This window comes from Haliaeetus albicilla, chromosome 17 (genome assembly GCF_947461875.1).
Source record: "Haliaeetus albicilla chromosome 17, bHalAlb1.1, whole genome shotgun sequence".
In the NCBI taxonomy this organism is placed as follows: Eukaryota; Metazoa; Chordata; class Aves; order Accipitriformes; family Accipitridae; genus Haliaeetus; species Haliaeetus albicilla.
In genome coordinates, this window is record NC_091499.1 from 8,970,987 (window position 1) to 8,983,248 (window position 12,262).

Consider the following 12,262-nt stretch of genomic DNA (forward strand, 5'->3'; position numbering starts at 1 on the left):
TTCAGGCAGATGTCTGGGCAAACTGATGGAAAGAAAATCCATTAAGGGTGTTAAATGTAAAGACTTCATACTCTCGGCTTAGGAATCCCTCAGACTGAAGATAACAGAAATATGCTGTCCTGGTAATTTTTCACAGGTTTCAACTCTTGGTCTTTGTGAGGGAAGGACGGTGAATTAACAGGATTGCCCAGACCAGTTATTGGAGGCTAAGTAGTCCTTTTTCATGATTTGGCATAGATATCCTTATTTTCCCATGTATGGTCAGGCTTTAATGGCTGAGCTTAACATGCCTATAAAATTGAAAAGCAGCCCCCTGAAAAGTCACTCACACAAACCCGGCACCTTGTTTATATTCTATTATAATAGAAAGGACATTATATATAAACTTGCAGGAGGGCCTGTGCAGGCTGAGGAAGGTGAGAAACTTTGGCTGTCAAGCAGAGTGCTTCATGGATCCTGCTTGTCACGCCGTTCTAAAAGAGTCATGTATGTGTTACATACATATAAGTAAAGTATTTGATGATGGTGGGCATATGATAAAGATGACAATTGTTTATGAAGAAATAAAATGAGGTGATACTATACCATACCTCAAGGTGAAGATTTCCTTCATTTTATGGGACAATTAGTCTTGTACAATAACTTTGTATAAGTGCTTTGGTTTTTTTAAACTTTTGCTTCAGCTTGCTTCAAAATGCAGCTAGCCAGAGTCCAACATTATTTTTAAAAGGTCCTTACCACTATGCACCAAGTTCATAATATTTTCTGATTTTCAGAAATGCACTAAAACCTGCAAGTGTAACTTCTTGAGTGTCCAAGATTTCTGAGGAAAACAGTTAAGTTATTGAGGTACCTAAATTTAGGGGAATCTTTCAGTCAAGTATCTTAGCAGAGAAGGATAACATTTGAGCTGGATGAATTTTTGTTTTAAATGCTAACCAAAAAATAGGACCTCCGAGCTATGAAGACCTACTTTGCAAACTTTCTTTGGGTTTTTCCAGTTTTTCTGCTTTTTCCCTATCCTTTTGTGACCTTTTCTTTGCTATAAAATAAAGTAGAAAGAATAATGCCATGTATTAGTTTCCCTCACTGCCCACCCGAAAACAATAATCTTTCATATTTTTCCTTCATTTTTCCCTTTGCCACTCTAACTTTTCTAAAGGTTAACAAGGGAGAAAGGGGAAAGAAAAAGTGGAAAAAAAGTTGAATGTCTTAATTTTATTGTGCTCAGCTGGTAAAATATTGGTGGTAGGCATGACTTCAATATTTCATTTTTGAAACTGAGACCAAAAGTCTAAATATTTAAACTTTTCACAGAACAGAAGCTCTAAATACCTCTGATCCAAAATATTTTGCTTCATCATTTCATAGTAATAAAACCTTTCAGAGTTCTTCTTCGCGTGCGCTGCTGTTGGCTTGCTTTGAGTACGATTCAATCTGTTTTAATGCTCTCCTGCTGTGCCTCCAGGCAAACGTAGCGCTGATGCATCCTACTGCTCCGTGTATGTAGACACATGGTGCAAGGAGGTGCAGTCTTCTCCTTGGGCACAGCTCCCTGGTTGGGCTTTGTCACCAAAGAAGGAGCTTGGCAATGTGGTTCTCATGAAGTACCATGTGGGTTAAGCCAGAACCAAGACAGTTGAGAGACACTATGTGCTGCAAGTCAGTGTATCCGTAGCTGGAGAATGGGCTAGGAAACACCTGGTTTACTACTTCTCTGAGCGTGTGGGTAGCTCCAGTGAACAGAGATGCAGATAGACATTCCTGAGCTGGTTTTGGGGGTGCAGAAGGAGAATAAAGGCAATGGAAGGTGAGGAAGTCAAAGCTGGCATTCCCACCAAAAAAAGTTAATGTCACATTCTCTGTCATGAAATCGCTGACATGAAGAAATGTGATCTCTCTCGTGATCAGCTTTGGCCACTCACATTTCTCCCTTCAGGCCTCAGGCCAGGTACCAAAGCTGACCATTCCCTCCTTCCCCTTGAGTTCATCCCCATGCTCTCCCTAGGACAGTGCGTGCCCTCAGAGCCATGTCGCTCCCCTGGGTGGCAGACAGCAAGTTAAGGATTGACTCCATTTGGGGCTGGATCCATTTATTTTGTCCTGATGGAAATATTTTTATCTGTTTGAGGATTTTAAGTGTTTTTGAATAGTAATTTCCTAAATTTGGAATTAATTTTTTTCATCAAGATTGAAATCAAACACTTGAGATGATAGAAATTTCTCTCTACTTTTTCATCTATTATTTGCTGGAAATCATTCTGTTAATCTCTCAGAGGTGGTAATCTGTGGTTGATTTTTTTTTAAATTGCTCTTTCTTGAAGTCTACTGATGTTTGTACTTTGTTTCATTAAAACAGTACTTTTTAATTTAACACAGCAATACTTAATTTTTTTTTTTAAGATTTCTGAGTTTAAAGAGGTCTGTTAGTGACAAAGACAGGCAAGGCTTTTGTAAATTTTTGGAAGAACATGTTTAGTGAGACTGAAGACTGTAAAAACATGTGAGCGTTTTCTGAGACTGTTCATGTACTGCTGAGTACCTTTTCTTATATTCAATTTTGTGTTAAAATTTTCATTTTTCCTTGAAAATTAGTTTAAAGAATTCATCTGAGTAATGGCTTTTCCTTCTGTATGGAAAACTCTGTTACCTTTTTGATGGAAACCTAAGGTTAAAGCTTGACAAAATGTATTTTCCTATTAAATGGAAGTTAAGTAGAATGGCAGAAGGGCAGTCTGGAGTCCCATCCACCCCAGGCACAGTCCACAGGACTGACTAAACGCGGGAAGGTCTGACTTTGCACCAAGCCTTTGTAAAGGCTGTCTATGCACTTGCCTGTGGTCTCACTGCTCCTTTGCACTGGTTTCTAATTTATTCTAATTATTCTAATAATTCATATGTACCAGAGCATAGAGCATGCTGTGAAAAGTAGCTTCCCTTCATTTTCTTTCTTGCTTAGCTATATTTGGAGTTTAGTATTCAATATATCTGATCCAACAGCCCCTGAAGTCAGCAGGAACCCACCTAGCCAACTACAACAAATTTCTTAACACCTGTGATCTTTGGGGCTCACTGTGGTAAGGTATTTAAACTAATTTAATTAAGCATAGAATAACAAACTTCTGTCCTTCTTTCCTGCCTGTATACTGCTTATATTATACTTCCAGACAGTTATGGAACGCATCGTCCTGGGGGCTATCCCAAGTCAAATGAAGCACTTGACTGGGAAAAGCCAGCACGGATTCACTAAGGGCAAATCGTGCTTGACAAACCTGATTGCTTTCTATGACAAATGTAACCTGCTCAGTCAATGTGGGGTGAGCCGTGGACATTGTCTACCTGTATTTCTCCAAGGCTTTTGATACGGTTTCCCACAGCCTCCTCCTAGAGAAACTGATGCAATACTGTGCTCAGTTTTTGTCCTCGTTATGTGAAAAAGATGTGGACAGGCTGGAGAGGGTCTAGAGAAGGGCCACAAAGATGATCAAAGGGCTGGGAAGTCTGCCTGATGAGGAAAGGCTGGGAGAACTAGGTTTCTTCTCTTTGAGAAGAGAAGGCTTAGGGGAGACCTTATCACCATCTTCCAGTATTTAAAGGGTGGCTACAAAGAAGATGGAGACTCCTTTTTTACAAGGAGTCATATGGAAAAGATGAGGAGCAGTGGGTACAAGCTACTCCTGAGGATATTCTGATTGGACACAAGAGGAAAATTTGTCGCAATGAGAACAATCAGACATTGGAGTAATCTCCCCAGGGAGGTGGTGGATTCCCCAACACTGGATACTTTTAAGATTCAGCTGGACGGGGTGCTGGCCGATCTTGTCTAGACCGTGCTTTTGCCAAGAAAGGTTGGACCAGATGATCCTTGAGGTCCCTTCCAACCTGGTATTCTGTGATTCTATGATTCTCTGAAGAGTTGCTTGGCTAATTTAGCTTGGCAGGAGCAAAACAGAAAGAATAAATTCAAGAAGCAACACAACAAAATCATTTAATACTTTTTTTCCTCTTTTTTTTTGTTTAGGTCCATCTCTTTCCTTCAGCCTTTGGATAAGTATCATCAGTGGGCCTGTTATGTGAGCTTAACTTTGCTATCCAGCTACACTGAATCATGCTTATTTGTGCAGCTTTGTCCCACCAGCCTGTAGGCTGGGACCTAGAGTCCAGATGGGACAAGCACTCATGTCTGTCTGCAGCCACATGGAGCCACAGGAGCCTCAAGCCTTTTCTGGAAAGGCCTTTCTATTGCCAGATGCTGCTCTTCTAACAGAGTAAATATTTGTTACTTAGCTTCAGGCTTTCCTTCATGATTACAGTATAGATGCAATGCCGCAGAGCAGGGGAACATGTAAAGCTTGGGGATGTCTCTCTTCTGGCTGTGATGAACGTAAGCTGGGACTCTTAGGGAAACCTCGGTGTCCCAAGGATTAAGGAAAAGACCTGAACGTGGAGGATAAGGAAGTGTTTTTTCCTTATCCATTAAACTGTGAGAAATCAGACCCGCCAACCTGGTGGGGAGTTATTTTCTGAAATATATGGGGTAACATATGATCCCTTGAAGAGTCAAACAGTGAGGCACAGAGACCTGGCTACTTAGAGAGGGAAGCCAATGCTCCTACATACAATGCTTGCTGGAAAAGTGCCCCTCCATAGCAAGTCCATATACAAGCACTTAGTGCATGGCATGTCCTGCTCTAGAAAATATGCAAGTCTCAAAGACTCTCCATTAATCTGATTATTTCTGATTATGGAAAACAATCTCATCCTCAGCTATGAAAAATATTTTTCCCTTTGCAAATCTTGTTTTGTAAGACTGCCTTTCATTGCTTAAGAGTGTCTTGGCTACGCTAACCATGAAGTTTTGAGGTTAAGTAAAAATGAATAGTCTGGCTGAATATTTTAAAATATCTGAGTGTTACAAGTCACTGGATGATTCATAATTATCAGCTTCATCGGCAATTTTTTTTTTCTTTTGCTCTTGCCTGCAATGAGTCATGAGTATGTCTGGATTACTCTTCAAACTTGAAGGAATGAAATGTACTCCTAATGGACAATGCAAGGGTCACATTTACCACGTATATCCCCCAAAACAGAGCTCTCAGTCCTGTTGCTATAAAATTTTAGTCCTTCCACCATCATTCTTGTGCCAATCAGCTTTTTGCACAGTGAATTGTTCCATTCACCTCACCAGGGAGGTGTGAGTGGCATGGGGAGCTGCTCATCATGATGGCATCAAGATGTGGCCCTCTTGCAGGGATGGCATCGTGCTCCCAAGATGTGTAGCCTCCTTAAGCTGATTTCCCTTACAGCTCCTTCAGGTTTCATTGGATCCTTGCAAAGGCTCTCTTGTACATTTATGATTAAAAGTGTCTTCATTAATTACTGCAAGGTCTCCTTCCAAAGAGAAGGTTTTGAACTGGAAATTATAAGACTTTCAAATTCCACAGGCATAGTATCATTTTAAGCTTTCACTGTGGCTTGCGTAATTCCTCATGTTTGCTGCTTGCCAGCCTCAAGTGTAGGGAGCTCAACAAGATCCCTGCTCTAAACTGCATTACACTGTTTCCATTAAGAAAAACAAATTTCATGGCCACAGAGATGTTATGACTCAGCTTTGATCCTGAGCATCTTTGTTTCACAAAGCAAACGCTTCCCAGTCTGATGTCTGAAAATCCTCTCTAATTAGTGCTCCTTCACAAACTAAGAGAAAAACTATTGTCACAGTGTTGTCTCATTTCACACACTTCTATTGATGCTATGTTGATGAGCTGTAACCCTGCGTACTTTTAACAAGCAAGAAATACCCCTTTGTTACAGCTAATAGGCATAGCTTTCAGGGTGATGTGTACTCTGGTCTCATGGAAGTCAATGGGCATGAGCTTGAAAGAAACAAGCCGTTCTCATTTGGGGAAAATTAGGTGCATGGGCTTATTTAACATTTCTGTTACAGATACTGCTCAGTGGCCCCAAGCAAGAGGTCCTGTTACACCAGCAGATCTGCAAGACAGCACGTGTAGTTCCCATCTCGCACTGCCTGACCCAAGCAGGTGAGCGGCGGTCTGAATGTGAAGGCAAAGACATATATATATATTCATTAGCAGCTTTTGAAAGGAGGTAGAAAACAGCATCCATCTGCATCTTTTCTTCAATGCTTTAAGTGGATATTTTTCCCAATGCTGCATGAGAGAGAGAGAAGTATGCAGGGCCACTGCATCAGCTCATGGTGAGGACGGTTAGCACCATACAAACAGGATCAGGAGGTGGTTATTCAGAGCTGCTGCTGAAAGAGCAGTTAGAAGAAGCTGGCACCCCTGGCAGGGAAGAATGAATGCCTGCTTGTATCTAAAAGCAGCTGTCAGACAGGAAAGCGCACAGCAGGTTCTAAGCTTGTTTTGTTTCGTTTTCACAGCTACATAATGGAAACAAAGATGAAATTATGTCATCTTTAAAAATATGCAAAAATAAAAAAAAGTAAGACGGGCATCCAAATGTTTCTTAGAAGTAGTGCAACTTGGACACAATTTACAGCATGTGTTTTGCAATTATTTATTCAAGTCAGTAGTGAATGACTAGAGTCGTCTGTCAGTATCATTTGGTATCTCATATGGGAGGATCCTACAACCTCAGTATTAAGAAACGCAGCTGCATTTATTTCTAATGTTTCTTATAGCCAAAACCTCACATAAATGCCCTGAAGTAGTGTTTTACATGGACTCCATTAATCAGAGATAATATTCACGCCACCTTAAAAAAGATCAGAGAAAACCACCCTCCAGAAACATCCACTGATTTCTATGTAGGTGAATAAGTATATCTTGAAACCTGCAGGTCTCTAGTCTAAAATGACATGACAAATCCCATGCCAGGGGCTCACACAGAAATGAACAGGGGCCCCAAATGATGGTTTAGTGAATGGTATGCTAACATGAAAAATTTCTGTTTGTTGAGGTGTTTGGGTCTCTGAGCTGTCTGGAAATGGGTCGCCAGCACATTCTTTTCTAGGGATTTCTGGTGAAATCCTAATTTCAGGAAAATCAATGGGATTTTTACCATTGCCCATGATTAGGTCAGTGCGTTATCCCTGGCACAGAGGACACAGCTCAAGAGATCCCCTCTGCATCCTCCCCACCTCAACAAGAAAGCCCCCAGACACACTCCGAACTTCCCAACACCCTCGATGCAGAAGAGGTTTACTGCCCACTGAGGCACCTGGCACTCAGGCCACCGACCTCACCAGCCCTTGCATCCCTCCAGGAGGGAACCAGGGTCATCGCTGCTGGCTGCTCTCATCCCTGGCAAGGGCGAGCGGCGTAGCTGGGGGGGAGGCAGAGTCAAACCCTTCAGGTGAGGACATCTCAGACTGTGTGCTTAAGGACTCATTTCCCTTACTCTTGGATCCCAGCCTGAGGACTGCCAGAGAGCCAGTCCTGGGGTGCTCTAGCCGGCAAGGAATTTAAACGAGCAGCTGCTTTGGCTTTCAGCCTAGCATGAGGCTATTTCACACAACACAGAGGATGAAATCCATGAGTAACAAATTCTCATTTCAGTCAAACCTTAGCTTCAGTCAAACCTAAGCTTCAGGTCAGGTTTCCTCACTTTGCTGGTCCCCGAAGAGGATACCTCAGCAATGGGCTTGAGATTGGAACTTACCGAGCTGCTTTAAAAAACAATAAATCATTTTGTTTCCAGACTGTGAAGTCCTTTAGACCTACTATTTTGATACTTCCAGATTACCAGTTCATTACAGGTTTGAAACAGCCTTGTACTAGCAATCCTACTGATTTCGTAAAGGGTTGTGATTGTGTCATCATTGAGCAGATGGATGCACCTTAGCTGGAGCCAGGGTGATTACCACTGGTGCACAACATGGTCTTCCAGCATAGTGAAAGTATATTTTTCAAAGATGAGCCGCAGCACCTTTGATTCATTTCTCAAGATCAAATTTCTTATCCTTTAGGTAGTGACAAAGCAGCAATATATACTTTCTGCAGATATCTCTGTACCAAGGTGGTTCATCCTGGAGTATTTGATAATGCTATATTTCACTGCCACACAGAAGTTTTCCTTTAGTTGTATCAGTAAGTTATAGTTTTTATCTTTACACTCATCGTAGGTGATGCGATAAATCATATCAAGTAGCGGCCAGCCCTGTGAGAAGATACATCAGTTGCATTACATGCAGACTTAAGCAGTCTTCAAGAAAATGTAGAATGATATCCTCCTTCCACAGAAATGAATGACAGACTTCCACAGAGTCACAACGTCAATTCTTGCTTTCTTTTGCTTTGAAATGTCAAGTTAGAACTTACTGAATATTTTCTTACTTAAAAAATACCTGATTTCTTTTTTTTTTTTTTTTTCTTGAATATATGTATATGTGCCTGCATGTGTATGTATGCGTAATTTTCTCTCTCCTGGAGAGCAATTTTCACATCTCCAAAAGAGGTCAAGGTTGACTGACCTTCAGTAAAAACATCCTTGTTCTAACATTGCTCATTGAAACTAAGTGGGTTAAGCCAAAAACTTAAAGCATTTTAAACAGCTTTAAAATCCCTTTCCATTACTTTAAATTTTGCTGTCAGCCCTTGTGATTCTTTCATTTCGCAAGTATTCCAAATCAATTTACCAACTTAGTGAACAATTGAGTATTCATTGAAGGAACAGAGAAACAATTAAAATAGTGGTAATTCAGAAAACAGAGCTTTCTGAGAAATATATCAGGAAGATTTAAGGACTTTTGTTTTTCCTTTTCAGTTCTGATTGGTTAGAAAAGTATTTAATTTCAAAGAAGTAATTATTTAGGGAAATCTCATTTCTAAGATGCTTCTGAAATCAATTCTCTATTCAGGCTCTCCCACAATAGAAAGAACACTTACTGATACTTTGAAAATTAACCTGACTTACTGAGTTTCATCCTCTTTGTGTACTGCTGTTCATTTTTCTATGAGTATGCCAGTGACTGTTTTCTCTTAAGACATAACTTTAGACAGCACCATTATTCCTATAAATAGCTGCATCAACATATAAATGAACATACTTAATTCACTATTTACTTAGTTCCACAATGAAAGCATGGGAACTAATTAATATGATTTATTGCAGGGGACTGATTGCAATCCATTTTTTTTAAATTTTGGGCGTTAAAAATTTTTAATCAAGGGGCAGACTCCTGCTCAGAAAATTTAAGCCTCCCAAACACAGGTTTAGGTATGCTTTTGCGGACCACCTAAAAACAGTGCAGGCATTCCCAAGGCTTTCAGACCACAGACTGTAAACTACTGCTGAGGGTGACTATCTAAAAAAAAAAAAAAAAAAAATCAGATGCGTGGTATAATATGTCAAGAATTTACTTTCATAAACAAAGCAAGATCAGGTCCTAAATAATTCAGCATAGTTTGGGAGGGCCACGGTAATCAAATAAACTAAGCAAAAAGAAGAATGCATGCATCTCCTTGTACAGACCAAAATATAAAAAAAAATAAAAATTAACCCACAAAATTACATGTAGGGAAAAGCAAACAAATTCATTGTGAATCAAACTGTCAGCCTTGAATATAAAACTTAACAAATTCAGCTTTTATTTGTAGAGTCTGTAAGTCATTATTTAATAACCTGTGTGAAATGAGTGATCTCAGTAAAGTGTCTGGAGAATTTGGAATTATCTTTCATTTTTAAAAGGGCAAACTATCTGGAAAGTTCCCCCCAAAAAAGGAGCGGAGAAGAGGTTTGGAGTCTTTTTTCTGATGCTTAAAGCAGAATACCTCACATGATGGTTTGGGGAAAAAGTCACATGCTTCCTTTGGGTGCGTATCAAGGGGACGTGATGCATTTTTTTAAGAGCGCCATGCAGTGCATCATAAAATGCAAAGCAATAAGAAAACACAATGAAAATCCCAGCATGTGTTATTGAATGCGAAAGGTATGGAGTGCTGCCGCTAAGTATGGGAATAAAGAAATGTATACAGCTGAACGGTGGCCAGGTTTCCTGAGCAAGCAGTCATCAGAAAGCGCTGCCTAAACTGGAGAGGCACAAATCCTCACTGTACTACCGGCTGGAAAATACTTCCATATGTGCATTCAAGCACAGAGCGAAATGCAGGTCCTAGCACTATTGCTTTGTTTGCTCCTTCCGAACTGACACAAGAGGTTAATGAATAGAGTGGGCCTAATGCTATCAAAAAAGAAATTCGTTAGGCGCCTGTGTTTGGTGAGGATTCCTGGAACAAACGTGTTCCATGACGCAGGCATCTTTTCAGTCTCTGGTTAACAGAGGTTTTATATAACAGCATGTTTTCAGGCTGGGGCCAGGAGATCACAGCTGGACAGCACCAGTTCCTAGCTCTATGAAAGGACTAATATTTGTGAAATTCCCTCTCCTGGAAAGGCAAGTCCTCAAAATAGCTATGTCTGACGTGGAAAATAGAATTTCATGGCTCCTTAAAAGGCATTTAAGCAGATTATACTCCAAATTACTCAGAAGAAAGAGCAAGGCTCATTTTTAGGATAAGAATGCAGAACCAGCAGTAGGATGTAATTCTCTTTCAGATTAGAAACAGAGATTGGTAGCCAGATACTGGTTTTTGAATTGCCAAAGGAAGCTTAAAACTGAATCTGTTCTTACTCCTAAGAGAGCCGTGGTGAGCCGGGGTTACTGAATGAATCATGTTCTTCATGATGACTCAGAGGCTTTGAAAGAGGCCCAGTTTTTAAATGGATGTTGGGATTTGGGGGTCTTAATAAATAAGGGCTTGTTTTTAATATACAGATAGTTTTGTTACACCAAGGTTATACAAGAGTTTTCCTTCTGGTTTAATGCAGCGCTGTACTGTACATACAGGAGTACATTTTGTACTGTACTAGGCAGTGAGGCATATGGGATTTATCCCTGCTGATTTTTAATATATTTTTTCTATTCATTTTTTTCAGTTTTAATGAATGGTATGGTCAAATGAAATGGCAAAGTTCCCTCTGAACATCAACACAGAAAGAGGGATGGGGGCTGAGAAAAAGCAGAGGAAGGATAGTATGGGGTTGGAAGAGCTTCTGGAAACTTGCATGCTGATGGCACAGTATGTGAAATTCTTTCAGTGTTTGCATTCTGGATCTAATTCCTGACTTAGTTTACTTTCCTGTTAGCTGCCGAGTGCCAACTTATTGCTGCTGCTACTGTTACTACAGTCATCTCCTGCTGCTACGATGTGCGTGCGTACCTCCATATATTCTGTACAGGCACCCCTGAATGGGATGATTTCAGTGTGTAGTTTTGTAAAGCACCTTGTCAATTATCTTTAAAAGCCCATTTAAGAATAACCCACAAGGATGAATTATAGGTTCCAGTGGCATCACAAGTATGCTTGAAGTCACCCTGCTGGGTTTTATTACATTGGTATCTCTGTAGCAGTGCACAGAAGACAGTGCACATCACTTTAAGGCCAGACTATGAAAGGACATTCCTAGGAGTTAAAAGATATAGTTTCCAGATGGAAATTCTGAATTTCAAGGACAGAAGTTGGATTTGACTATTCCCCACTGTAAACCCCCCTTGTTTTTTTTATTAGACCATGTCCCAGACTGGACAACACGTAGTTTCTACTTCCTTTTCTAGAAGTGGCCAAAACCTTAAATCAATTGAAATCAGTTGATCCCATGAACTTTTTGCAGCTGAAACTTGGAACAAACAATAACATCTGGCAAGATTTTGGTGCCAGTAATTAATATTCAAACACCCATCCCAAATCAGCCCAGATCCTAGCAATCTTACTTGGGCTACAGAAGGAAGTCACGAAACATTACTTTAGTCTAGATAATATCCCTGGACTCCTCCCACAGAAGATAAAGAAGATAGATGAAGTCTACCTGCAGAAACACCTCCTCTGATGACTAGAAGGGACATCTGAATATATTGCTACATGTTTACATTAAATGTAATCATACTTCCTTATTTTTGCAAAAAAACCCAGCCGTTCCTTCTTGTTGTGCTGGGATGCAATAGCATATAGAGCTGTTCAAACCCCTCAGCTCAGATGAGATCATGGAACAGAAATAATTACGAAGAGTTGGCCAGTCCAGACTACTTCTTCGGCATGTGTTGTACCTAATGAATGTCAGGAACACTGAACAAGCCTGTGTCATTGCACGTGAGGAACGGCGAACCATCATGTACCATTGCACAAGTGCTAAGTGCGGTTATAAACACTAGAGATGGGTGCTCTGGATAAAGAGCTCATACGCTCATGGGTGGCTCTTACCTTGGGGATAGTAGGGT